We start from the raw sequence: 14,347 nt of genomic DNA on the forward strand, positions 1-14,347 counted from the left end.
TCTAGGTTGAGATCTACGGTTATTTTGCATTCCAAATTTCGGTCACATTTCGATGAATGACTTTATATGCTGCTAAGGTGAGTTTCATTTGCTCCCTTTTTAAATGCTTTTGCAATCTATATTTTGGGCTGAGAATACATGCACTTTATTTTAAACGCAATGGATACAAGTACATACTAAATTCTACACCGAGTTTGAACCGAAAATCCCTTAGCTTTGGTAACTAGTAACTGCCGGTTATAAGAACTGGTGGGCGCGAATAGTAGTATATAGATCCATAGGGCTTGACATCCCCGTCTGTTCCAGGTATAGAAACACTAGCCTGAACTATAAAACAGATGTATGCTATTTGAGTTTAGTACACGTTGGTTTGCGTGTATTTTACATGTTGGTTGCATGTATGTTAAAATAGGGGTACTTATTATATAGACGTTAAAGTTTAGTTACCAGGGTGCTCAATCTTGTAGAATATTTTGATAAACATATCTGGATGAAACAACTAAAATCTTGTGATCCACCTTTATATACAGATTATGCGCAACATTAAAACTATAAACTCACAACCTTTGTGTTGACACTTTTAAGCATGTTTATTCTCAGGTTTCTAGAAGTCTTCCACTGTTTGCTTATACGTTATACAAGCTATGTGCATGGAGTCATACATGCTTTATTCAAGAAAACTTTGCGTTCACAAAATCATCACCATGTATCTTATTTGGCTGCATTGTCAACGGATGTATTGTTAAAAACTATTATATACGGTGATTGTCTATATGTAGAAATCATCAGATGTCAAAAACCTTGGATTTATATATTCATTTATGGAATGCCTTTTCAAAAGAATGCAATGTTTACAAAATGTATCATATAAAGGTCAAAACCTCACTATGAAATCAATGAATGCTGTATTCGTCCAAAGGGATTTGGACGGGTCATCACAGAACACAAAGGTTGGTAAGATATATAGGTTTAGCATCGATATAAATATAGACCACAAGATTTCATAGTTATAAATATATGTACACTCGCAAGTGTATAAAAGTATTCTATAACTTGTTGAGCGCTTCGGTAACCATACTTAACAATTAATGTAGCATATTCCCTTTATTATGAAATCTCCCTACACTATACCAAGTGTAGTAAAAATGAAGTACTATGCAACTGTTTACGATACTAGAGCGACTAGCCCGGTTGTGGTTGTCAAACCCGATAGATCTATCAATAGTATTCGCGCTTACATGTTCTTACAACATGTAAATATTAGTTACCAAGCTATTAGGGAAGATATGCAAGGTGGTACAACTCAACGTAGAATATATTTTAAGTACTTGTGTCCATAGCGTAAAACATAAAATACATGTATTCTCATCCCAAAATATGTTTAGAGTTTAAAAATAGGACTATATACTCACTGTAGTAAAAGTATATTAATAATAAGTTTTCAGCTTATTAAAAATATGGCCGTCGTCCTTGGATTCACGAACCTATAACAATAATAATGATTCAGATAATAATACGACATGTGACTAAAATAAAACAAGTTCATAGAATACTTATATATTAATTTTTAACATTTTTATGTTAGTAGTCCTTTGTTAGTAGTCCAAAATAGTCCGAAATGTCCAACAGTCCAATAATCGGTATATATATAATCTTAGAATTTACCCCCACGACGTATTGTATACGTATTGTCTTTGCATCAACCCAGAGATGTATTGTATACGTATTGTCTTAGAATTTATCAAAACGTATTGTATACTTATTGTCTTAGGATTTATCAAAACGTATTGTATACTTATTGTCATGGAATGTACCGAGATTATTATATATATATACAATCTCGGAATTAACTAAGATTATAATATTTTGTTATACTAATGATAACATGTCCAAATAAATATAGGATATATGAAAAGTTAGCAAGGATATGGTTAATATAGTTTTTACAATATAAATTTCATCCATACAACGTTAATTTTAGCAGATTTTGTTTTGCTCGCCAAATATTCATTACAACTCCGTTTAAAGTGAATCAAATTGATATGGATTCTTTAAGAAGTTATTTTTTCAAAAACAATTCAAAAAGTTCAGCCCATGTATTAATATTCAGAGTTTTACCCTCTTTTTCTGCTGGTGGACATATTTGGAAAAATCCCGGCACCTACCCAATATATGATTTTTGATAAAATACTTTCACTTTTTCTAAAATCATGAAAAAAATACTGGAAGTCTTATTTACATATATTAACATATTTCCAAAGTCTTAGCCTCGAACTCAAAGTCTAAGATAGGTTTTTAATTCTCAACCCAAAACAACCCGCTTTTTACTGAATGGAGATTAAACGATATATGTTAAGTTTCAAGGTGTTCTTCATATGTACAAGTTATAAGTTCTTATATTAACTTAATATAACATCATAATACATATAAATAAGCGTTATTAGAGTTAAGTTAGAAATATTAGATTAGTTTTTCAAACAAGTTTAGAATCAACTAAATTATGTTCTAGCTTATAAACTCTTATATAGATAGCTATAAACATATGAATTGAACAAGAGTTGAAGTAAAGTTTTTACCTCAAGTTTAGAATGTAAAGTTGCTGGAAAGAAGTAGTAGAACAAAACTTGAGAGAGTTCTTGCAAGTGTGTGTGAGAATTGGAAGTAAAATTTGGAAAATGAATGTGTAAAAATGAGTTAGAAATGGTGCTTATTTATAGGCTTGAAAATTTGGTTTTTAGTAAAAATATCTAAGATAAGTTAAAATGTAATATGTCATTGATGACATATTAAATTGATTAGGTCATGGATGACATATTACACAAATAATTGCAGATTTCTATTGGTATATGTAACGACCCGGATTTTTCCAATCGTTTTATACTTATGAGATTAATATTTACATAAATTAAACCTTACCAACATGATAAGCAATCCAAATTGTTGAGACTTGTGTTTTTGAAAAGAGTTTTACACAACGTTTGACCGTCCAATTTGACCGATGATATCACGAACTATATAACATACGATAATTATACGTTTGTGTATATATATGTATTTATATATATTTAACATGATCTAAGGATGGTTTAACATCTCATTGTATACTAATGACAATGAGTTATAAGTATATTTTGAAACTACTAACTTAAGTTTTCAAAACGATAACTATACGTAACATTCTTTGATATATATACTTATAACCTATAATGCTTATACATGTATCGTATATATAATGTATCTAATCACTTTTTAAGGACTTAAATACATAAAACAATATAAGTATATTCACAAAAGATAGCTATATTTGAATTCTCATTCCGTTTCCTCAAGATTTCTATACGTATATCTAGGGTATATGTACCCGTATCATACCCAGCTTCTATATGTATTTACTATTGGTATATACACATCAAATCAACATCCTAATCAACATTATTACTGCCCTAGATATGAGGTAACTAGGATTTGTCAAGTAGCATGAATTATTAGTAAGAAAACAAAATTAGGAATCCTTTTCTTTCTTGATAAACTAAAAACGTTTTTATGAATGAACACCATTTCTTCACTCCATTTTCTCATACCTACACCCTCATTTCTCTCTAAAAATACTCTTAACTTCATACTTGATCATCTCCAAGCATTTTCCCCATCATTTAGCTTCAATTACAAGCCTTAAACACCATAAGAAAACTCTTTCAAGAACATATCAAAATAACCACCCATTTGAAAGAAGTATACTTCCAACCTTTTGATCTAACTCCACCACTCTTTGATTCCAAGATTTTTTCTTATCTCTTACAGTAACTTTGTCCAAGTAACTTGAGGTAGTAACCTTGTTCATAATCTTGTTCGATTCATAATTATATAGCTATCTTATTTTATGTTGTAAAATTTTAACAACAAGAACATAGTTTGAATGATTTCAAACTTGTTTGAAAACTAAATAGATCCTTCTAACTTAACTTTTAAAACACTTCAAGACCTGTAATATATCATAATGATATGCTAACTTAACAAGATATAACTTGGTTTTACAAAGAACACCTTAAAAACTGAATCTACGTCGTCGGAGTGCAACCGGGGGCTGTTTTGGGTTGGATAATTAAAACCAATCTTGAACTTTGAATTGGAAGTTCATGTTCTGGAAAAATGATATTTCTTATGAATATGTTAACACATAAAAATTTCATGTTTTAACTCAAGGTGTAAGTATTTTTAGAAAAATGATCATTAAATGTTGTTTTTATGATGGAAAATGATCACTTTCATAAGTTTTACCAAAGTTTGACCTATAACCTGTGATTTCGAATACACACTAAGGTATTTTTAGTTCATATTCTTAAAATTTGACTCGATCCAAGGAAGTGGCAAGTTGAACCAACAAAAACGGAGTTGTAATGAAGAAACTACGACTAAAACAAGATTGAGTATCCGAAACTAGTTTAGCTACGAAAATATTTGGAGATAAAGTAAATTAATCATATCTTTTCTAATTAATATGATATTTTATATATAATTACTTATGATTTGATTTTATATATTTCAGGACCACCCGTAAACAACACGAGAAGATTAATCATAAGACCTCATGATTGTACGCAACACGTCATTTGACAACACGGTACTTTATGTACGCAACACGTCATTTGACAACATGGTACCATGGGTCAAGATTAATTCTGATCAATACGAATATGATGGGGTCTTTATTTATTTTGTTGAGCAACTAATTGTGGACCCCTAACATCGGACTGCTAACTACGGACTAAGAAAATATTAAAAGTATTATAAGTATATATATATATATATATATATATATATATATATATATATATATATATATATATATATATATATATATATATATATATATATATATATATATATATATATATATATATATATATATATATATATATATATATATGTAACGATTACTTGAAAAGAAAATGTGTTGATATATTATATATATATATATGGTTAGGTTCGTGATATCTATCGGAGACCAAGTCGAGTTAAATACCTTCAAGGCAAAAGTGAGTATATAGTCCCACTTTTAAACTCTAAATATTTCGGGATGAGAATACATGCATTTTATGATTTACGTTATGGACACAAGTGATTAAAAATATATATTCTACGTTGATTTGTACCACTGGCATACTTCCCTGTAACTTGGTAACTACTATTTACATGAGGTATTGTAAACGCGAATCCTGTTGATAGATCTATCGGGCCTGACAACCCCAACCGGACTGGACGACCAGTATTCAACGGTTGCACAGTACTTCGTTTTGGTGACTACACTTGGTACGGTGTAGTAAGATTTCATAATAAAGGGAATATGCGACGTTGATTAAATGTTAAGTATGGTTATCAAGTGCTCAACAACTTAGAATATTTTTTATTAAAACGTTTATGTATATGAAATCTTGTGGTCTATATTTATAACGCTGCTAGCATTAAACCTATATCTCACCAACTTTATGTTGACGTTTAAAGCATGTTTATTCTCAGGTTCCTAGAAGTCTTCCGCTGTTTGAATATATGTTAGAGAAACCATGTGCATGGAGTCATACATGTTTTATTCGAGGAAGCATTGCATTCACAAAATCATCACCGTGTATTTATTTTGACTGCATTGTCAACGGAAGTATTCTTGTAAACTGTTATTTACGGTGATTGTCTATATGTAGAAATCATCAGATGTCGAAAACATTGAATTTTAAATATTCATTTATGGTATATCTTTTCAAAAGAATGCAATGTTTATAAAACGTATCATATAGAGGTCAAATGCCTCGCGATGTAATCATATGTTATTGTATTCGTCCCTATGGATTGGGTCGGGTCGTTTCATGTGGTATCAGAGCGGTGGTCTTAGCGAACCAGGTCTGCATTAGTGTGTCTAACTGATAAGTCGTTAGGTTGCATTAGTGAGTCTGGACTTCGACCGTGTCTGCATGTCAAAATTTTGCTTATCATTTTGTGTCAAAAATCATCTACTTATCATCTATAGGAAATTACCTGCTTATCATCTTAAGTCTAAACGCGTCTTACTGCATTCATTGCATGAATGGTGTATAGACAAAATTCATATCTTAGCGTATTTGCTAATTCATATCTACACGTATCTGTTACTGTAAACTTTGTCTGACATATTCCGTAAATCCCTCCATAATCTATGAGATCTTTTGTTCTATATATGTGGATATTCTATATAATTAGAATACCACCCGATAGCCGGAAAATCATTTCTTATCGAAAAAATCCTTTATTCAATCATACGAAATGGAACTCGTCACTAGTTGAAGTCCCTCAGATTCCGATATGGAATACCACTCAAGCTCCAAAAGCAGTGTGACCGGAATGGATCAACCAATCTGTCATCATCTATTTTGGATGGATTGGGGATGGGTGAAATGTCCCGTTCTTATTGATTAAAAACGTTCCATATTAATTGATTTCGTTGCGAGGTTTTGACCTCTATATGAGACGTTTTTCAAAGACTGCATTCATTTTTAAAACAAACTATAACCTTTAGTTCATAGATAAAGGTTTTAAAAAGCTTTACGTAGATTATCAACTAATGATAATCTAAAATATCCTGTTTACACACGACCATTACATAATGGTTTACAATACAAATATGTTACAACAAAATAAGTTTCTTGAATGCAGTTTTTACACAATATCATACAAGCATGGACTCCAAATCTCGTCCTTATTTAAGTATGCGACAGCGGAAGCTCTTAATAATCATCTGAGAATAAACATGCTTAAAACGTCAACAAAAATGTTGGTGAGTTATAGGTTTAACCTATATATATCAAATCATAATAATAGACCACAAGATTTCATATTTCAATACACATCCCATACATACAGATAAAAATCATTCATATGGTGAACACCTGGTAACCGACATTAACAAGATGCATATATAAGAATATCCCCATCATTCCGGGACACCCTTCGGATATGATATAAATTTCGAAGTACTAAAGCATCCGGTACTTTGGATGGGGTTTGTTAGGACCAATAGATCTATCTTTAGGATTCGCGCCAATTAAGGTGTCTGTTCCCTAATTCTTAGATTACCAGACTTAATAAAAAGGGGCATATTCGATTTCGATAATTCAACCATAGAATGTAGTTTCACGTACTTGTGTCTATTTTGTAAATCATTTATAAAACCTGCATGTATTCTCATCCCAAAAATATTAGATTTTAAAAGTGGCACTATAACTCACTTTCACAGATTTTTACTTCGTCGGGAAGTAAGACTTGGCTACTGGTTGATTCACGAACCTATAACAATATATACATATATATCAAAGTATGTTCAAAATATATTTACAACACTTTTAATATATTTTGATGTCTTAAGTTTATTAAGTCAGCTGTCCTCGTTAGTAACCTACAACTAGTTGTCCACAGTTAGATGTACAGAAATAAATCGATAAATATTATCTTGAATCAATCCACGACCCAGTGTATACGTATCTCAGTATTGATCACAACTCAAACTATATATATTTTGGAATCAACCTCAACCCTGTATAGCTAACTCCAACATTCACATATAGAGTGTCTATGGTTGTTCTGAAATATATATAGATGTGTCGACATGATAGGTCGAAATATTGTATACGTGTCTATGGTATCTCAAGATTACATAATATACAATACAAGTTGATTAAGTTATGGTTGGAATAGATTTGTTACCAATTTTCACGTAGCTAAAATGAGAAAAATTATTCAATCTTGTTTTACCCATAACTTCTTCATTTTAAATCCGTTTTGAGTGAATCAAATTGCTATGGTTTCATATTGAACTCTATTTTATGAATCTAAACAGAAAAAGTATAGGTTTATAGTCGGAAAAATAAGTTATAAGTCGTTTTTGTAAAGGTAGTCATTTCAGTCGAAAGAACGACGTCTAGATGACCATTTTAGAAAACATACTTCCACTTTGAGTTTAACCATAATTTTTGGATATAGTTTCATGTTCATAATAAAAATCATTTTCTCAGAATAACAACTTTTAAATCAAAGTTTATCATAGTTTTTAATTAACTAACCCAAAACAGCCCGCGGTGTTACTACGACGGCGTAAATCCGGTTTTACGGTGTTTTTCGTGTTTCCAGGTTTTAAATCATTAAGTTAGCATATCATATAGATATAGAATATGTGTTTAGTTGATTTTAAAAGTCAAGTTAGAAGGATTAACTTTTGTTTGCGAACAAGTTTAGAATTAACTAAACTATGTTCTAGTGATTACAAGTTTAAACCTTCGAATAAGATAGCTTTATATGTATGAATCGAATGATGTTATGAACATCATTACTACCTTAATTTCCTTGGATAAACCTACTGGAAAAGAGAAAAATGGATCTAGCTTCAATGGATCCTTGGATGGCTCGAAGTTCTTGAAGCAGAGTCATGACACGAAAACAAGTTCAAGTAAGATCATCACTTGAAATAAGATTGTTATAGTTATAGAAATTGAACCAAAGTTTGAATATGATTATTACCTTGTATTAGAATGATAACCTACTGTAAGAAACAAAGATTTCTTGAGGTTGGATGATCACCTTACAAGATTGGAAGTGAGCTAGCAAACTTGAAAGTATTCTTGATTTTATGTAACTAGAACTTGTAGAATATATGAAGAACACTTAGAACTTGAAGATAGAACTTGAGAGAGATCAATTAGATGAAGAAAATTGAAGAATGAAAGTGTTTGTATGTGTTTTTGGTCGTTGGTGTATGGATTAGATATAAAGGATATGTAATTTTGTTTTCATGTAAATAAGTCATGAATGATTACTCATATTTTTGTAATTTTATGAGATATTTCATGCTAGTTGCCAAATGATGGTTCCCACATGTGTTAGGTGACTCACATGGGCTGCTAAGAGCTGATCATTGGAGTGTATATACCAATAGTACATACATCTAAAAGCTGTGTATTGTACGAGTACGAATACGGGTGCATACGAGTAGAATTGTTGATGAAACTGAACGAGGATGTAATTGTAAGCATTTTTGTTAAGTAGAAGTATTTTGATAAGTGTATTGAAGTCTTTCAAAAATGTATAAATACATATTAAAACACTACATGTATATACATTTTAACTGAGTCGTTAAGTCATCGTTAGTCGTTACATGTAAGTGTTGTTTTGAAACCTTTAGGTTAACGATCTTGTTAAATGTTGTTAACCCAATGTTTATAATATCAAATGAGATTTTAAATTATTATATTATCATGATATTATCATGTATGAATATCTCTTAATATGATATATATACATTAAATGTCTTTACAACGATAATCGTTACATATATGTCTCGTTTAAAAATCATTAAGTTAGTAGTCTTGTTTTTACATATGTAGTTCATTGTTAATATACTTAATGATATGTTTACTTATCATAGTATCATGTTAACTATATTTATATCCATATATATGTCATCATATAGTTTTTACAAGTTTTAACGTTCGTGAATCACCGGTCAACTTGGGTGGTCAATTGTCTATATGAAACCTATTTCAATTAATCAAGTCTTAACAAGTTTGATTGCTTAACATGTTGGAAACATTTAATCATGTAAATATCAATCTCAATTAATATATATAAACATGGAAAAGTTCGGGTCACTACAGTACCTACCCGTTAAATAAATTTCGTCCCGAAATTTTAAGCTGTTGAAGGTCTTGACGTATCTTCTGGAAATAAATGCGGGTATTTCTTCTTCATCTGATCTTCATGCTCCCAGGTGAACTCGGGTCCTCTACGAGCATTCCATCGAACCTTAACAATTGGTATCTTGTTTTGCTTAAGTCTTTTAACCTCACGATCCATTATTTCGACGGGTTCTTCGATGAATTGAAGTTTTTCGTTGATTTGGATTTCATCTAACGGAATAGTGAGATCTTCTTTAGCAAAACATTTCTTCAAATTCGAAACGTGGAAAGTGTTATGTACAGCCGCGAGTTGTTGAGGTAACTCAAGTCGGTAAGCTACTGGTCCGACACGATCAATAATCTTGAATGGTCCAATATACCTTGGATTTAATTTCCCTCGTTTACCAAATCGAACAACGTCTTTCCAAGGTACAACTTTAAGCATGACCATCTCTCCAATTTCAAATTCTATATCTTTTCTTTTAATGTCAGTGTAGCTCTTTTGTCGACTTTGGGCGGTTTTCAACCGTTGTTGAATTTGGATGATCTTCTCGGTAGTTTCTTGTATAATCTCCGGACCCGTAATCTGTCTATCCCCCACTTCACTCCAACAAATCGGAGACCTGCACTTTCTACCATAAAGTGCTTCAAAAGGCGCCATCTCAATGCTTGAATGGTAGCTGTTGTTGTAGGAAAATTCTGCTAACGGTAGATGTCGATCCCAACTGTTTCCGAAATCAATAACACATGCTCATAGCATGTCTTCAAGTGTTTGTATCGTCCTTTCACTTTGCCCATCAGTTTGTGGATGATAGGCAGTACTCATGTCTAGACGAGTTCCTAACGCTTGCTGTAATGTCTGCCAGAATCTTGAAATAAATCTGCCATCCCTATCAGAGATAATAGAGATTGGTATTCCATGTCTGGAGACGACTTCCTTCAAATACAGTCGTGCTAACTTCTCCATCTTGTCATCTTCTCTTATTGGCAGGAAGTGTGCTGATTTGGTGAGACGATCAACTATTACCCAAATAGTATCAAAACCACTTGCAGTCCTTGGCAATTTAGTGATGAAATCCATGGTAATATTTTCCCATTTCCATTCCGGGATTTCGGGTTGTTGAAGTAGACCTGATGGTTTCTGATGCTCAGCTTTGACCTTAGAACACGTCAAACATTCTCCTACGTATTTAGCAACATCGGCTTTCATACCCGGCCACCAAAAATGTTTCTTGAGATCCTTGTACATCTTCCCCGTTCCAGGATGTATTGAGTATCTAGTTTTATGAGCTTCTCTAAGTACCATTTCTCTCATATCTCCAAATTTTGGTACCCAAATCCTTTCAGCCCTATACCGGGTTCCATCTTTCCGAATATTAAGATGCTTCTCCGATCCTTTGGGTATTTCATCCTTTAAATTTCCCTCTTTTAAAACTCCTTGTTGCGCCTCCTTTATTTGAGTAGTAAGGTTATTATGAATCATTATATTCATAGATTTTACTCGAATGGGTTCTCTGTCCTTCCTGCTCAAGGCATCGGCTACCACATTTGCCTTCCCCGGGTGGTAACGAATCTCAAAGTCGTAATCATTCAATAATTCAATCCACCTACGCTGCCTCATATTCAGTTGTTTCTGATTAAATATGTGTTGAAGACTTTTGTGGTCGGTATATATAATACTTTTGACCCCATATAAGTAGTGCCTCCAAGTCTTTAATGCAAAAACAACCGTGCCTAATTCCAAATCATGCGTTGTATAATTTTGTTCGTGAATCTTCAATTGTCTAGACGCATAAGCAATCACCTTCGTTCGTTGCATTAATACACAACCGAGACCTTGCTTTGATGCGTCACAATAAATCACAAAATCATCATTCCCTTCAGGCAATGACAATATAGGTGCCGTAGTTAGCTTTTTCTTCAATAACTGAAACGCTTTCTCTTGTTCATCATTCCATTCAAATTTCTTCCCTTTATGCGTTAATGCAGTCAAGGGTTTTGCTATTCTGGAAAAGTCTTGGATGAACCTTCTGTAGTAACCAGCTAGTTCTAAAAACTGGCGTATGTGTTTCGGAGTTTTCGGGGTTTCCCACTTTTCAACAGTTTCTATCTTTGCTGGATCCACCTTAATACCTTCTTTGTTCACTATGTGACCGAGGAATTGAACTTCTTCTAACCAAAATGCACACTTTGAAAACTTAGCGTACAATTCTTCCTTCCTCAATACTTCTAACACCTTTCTCAAATGTTCACCGTGTTCTTGGTCATTCTTTGAGTAAATAAGTATGTCATCAATGAAAACAATGACAAACTTGTCAAGGTATGGTCCACACACTCGGTTCATAAGGTCCATGAACACAGCTGGTGCATTAGTTAAACCAAAAGGCATGACCATAAACTCGTAATGACCGTAACGTGTTCTGAAAGCAGTCTTTGGAATATCATCTTCTTTCACCCGCATTTGATGATACCCGGAACGTAAGTCAATCTTTGAATAAACAGACGAGCCTTGTAGTTGATCAAATAAGTCGTCGATTCTCGGTAGTGGGTAGCGGTTCTTGATGGTAAGTTTGTTCAACTCTCGGTAGTCGATACACAACCTGAATGTACCATCTTTCTTCTTGACAAACAAAACAGGAGCTCCCCACGGTGATGTGCTTGGTCGAATGAAACCATGCTCTAAAAGTTCTTGTAATTGGCTTTGCAGTTCTTTCATCTCGCTGGGTGCGAGTCTGTAAGGAGCACGAGCTATTGGTGCAGCTCCTGGTACAAGATCTATTTGAAATTCAACGGATCGATGTGGGGGTAATCCCGGTAATTCTTTCGGAAATACATCGGGAAATTCTTTTGCAATGGGAACATCATTGATGCTCTTTTCTTCAGTTTATACTTTCTCGACGTGTGCTAGAACAGCATAGCAACCTTTTCTTATTAGTTTTTGTGCCTTCAAATTACTAATAAGATGTAGCTTCGTGTTGCCCTTTTCTCCGTACACCATTAAGGGTTTTCCTTTTTCAAGTATAATGCGAATTGCATTTTTGTAACAAACGATCTCTGCTTTCACTTCTTTCAACCAGTCCATACCGATTATCACATCAAAACTCCCTAACTCTACTGGTATCAAATCAATCTTAAATGTTTCGGTAACCAGTTTAATTTCTCGATTCCGACATATATTATCTGCTGAAATTAATTTACCATTTGCTAATTCGAGTAAAAATTTACTATCGAAAGGCGTCAATGGACAACTTAATTTAGCACAAAAATCTCTACTCATATAGCTTCTATCCGCACCCGAATCAAATAAAACGTAAGCAGATTTATTGTCAATAAGAAATGTACCCGTAACAAGTTCCGGGTCTTCCTGTGCCTCTGCCGCATTAATATTGAAAACTCTTCAGCGGCCTTGTCCATTCGTGTTCTCCTGGTTCGGGCAATTTCTAATAATGTGGCCCGGTTTTCCACATTTATAACAAACTACATTGGCATAACTTGCTCCGACACTACTTGCTCCGCCATTACTCGTTCCGACACCATTTGTTCCTTTCGTTCTATTAACCCCTGGTCCGTAGACCTCACACTTCGCCGCGCTATGACCATTTCTTTTACACTTGTTGCAAAATTTGGTGCAGAACCCCGAGTGATTCTTTTCACACCTTTGGCATAGCTGCTTCTGATTGTTGTTGTTATTGCGGTTATTATTGTTGTTGGGATGATTATTGTAGTTGCTGTTGTTGTTGTTGTTGTTGTTGTTGTTGTTGTTGTTGTTGTTGGGCCGTTTGTTGTAGTTGCGATTGATGTTGCGATTGTTGGGATAATTGTTGCGATTATTGTTGTAATTGCTGTTGTTGTTGTATTGGTGATTCTTATCACCGTTTTCCTCCCACTTTCTTTTGACTTGCTTCACATTGGCCTCTTCAGCAGTCTGTTCTTTAATTCTTTCTTCAATCTGGTTCACTAGTTTGTGAGCCATTCTACATGCCTGTTGTATGGAGGCGGGCTCGTGTGAACTTATATCTTCTTGGATTCTTTCTGGTAATCCTTTCACAAACGCGTCGATCTTCTCTTCCTCATCTTCGAACGCTCCCGGACACAATAGGCACAATTCTGTGAATCGTCTTTCGTACGTGGTAATATCAAATCCTTGGGTTCCTAACCCTCTAAGTTCTGTCTTGAGCTTATTGACCTCAGTTCTGGGACGGTACTTCTCGTTCATCAAGTGCTTGAATGCTGACCACGGTAGTGCGTACGCATCGTCTTGTCCCACTTGCTCTAGATAGGTATTCCACCATGTTAACGCAGAACCTGTGAAGGTATGCGTAGCGTACTTCACTTTGTCCTCTTCAGTACACTTACTTATGGCAAACACCGATTCGACCTTCTCGGTCCACCGTTTCAATCCGATCGGTCCTTCGGTTCCATCAAATTCCAAAGGTTTGCAGGCAGTGAATTCTTTGTAGGTGCATCCTACACGATTTCCTGTACTGCTAGATCCAAGGTTATTGTTGGTATGTAGCGCAGCCTGTACTGTGGCTATGTTTGAAGCTAGAAAAGTACGGAATTCCTCTTCATTCATATTCACGGTGTGTCGAGTAGTCGGTGCCATTTCCTTCAAAATAGTCAAATGGAACAAGTTAATCATACAGAATATTAAG

The sequence above is a fragment of the Rutidosis leptorrhynchoides genome, chromosome 8, assembly GCF_046630445.1.
Source record: "Rutidosis leptorrhynchoides isolate AG116_Rl617_1_P2 chromosome 8, CSIRO_AGI_Rlap_v1, whole genome shotgun sequence".
NCBI classification, from domain to species: Eukaryota; Viridiplantae; Streptophyta; class Magnoliopsida; order Asterales; family Asteraceae; genus Rutidosis; species Rutidosis leptorrhynchoides.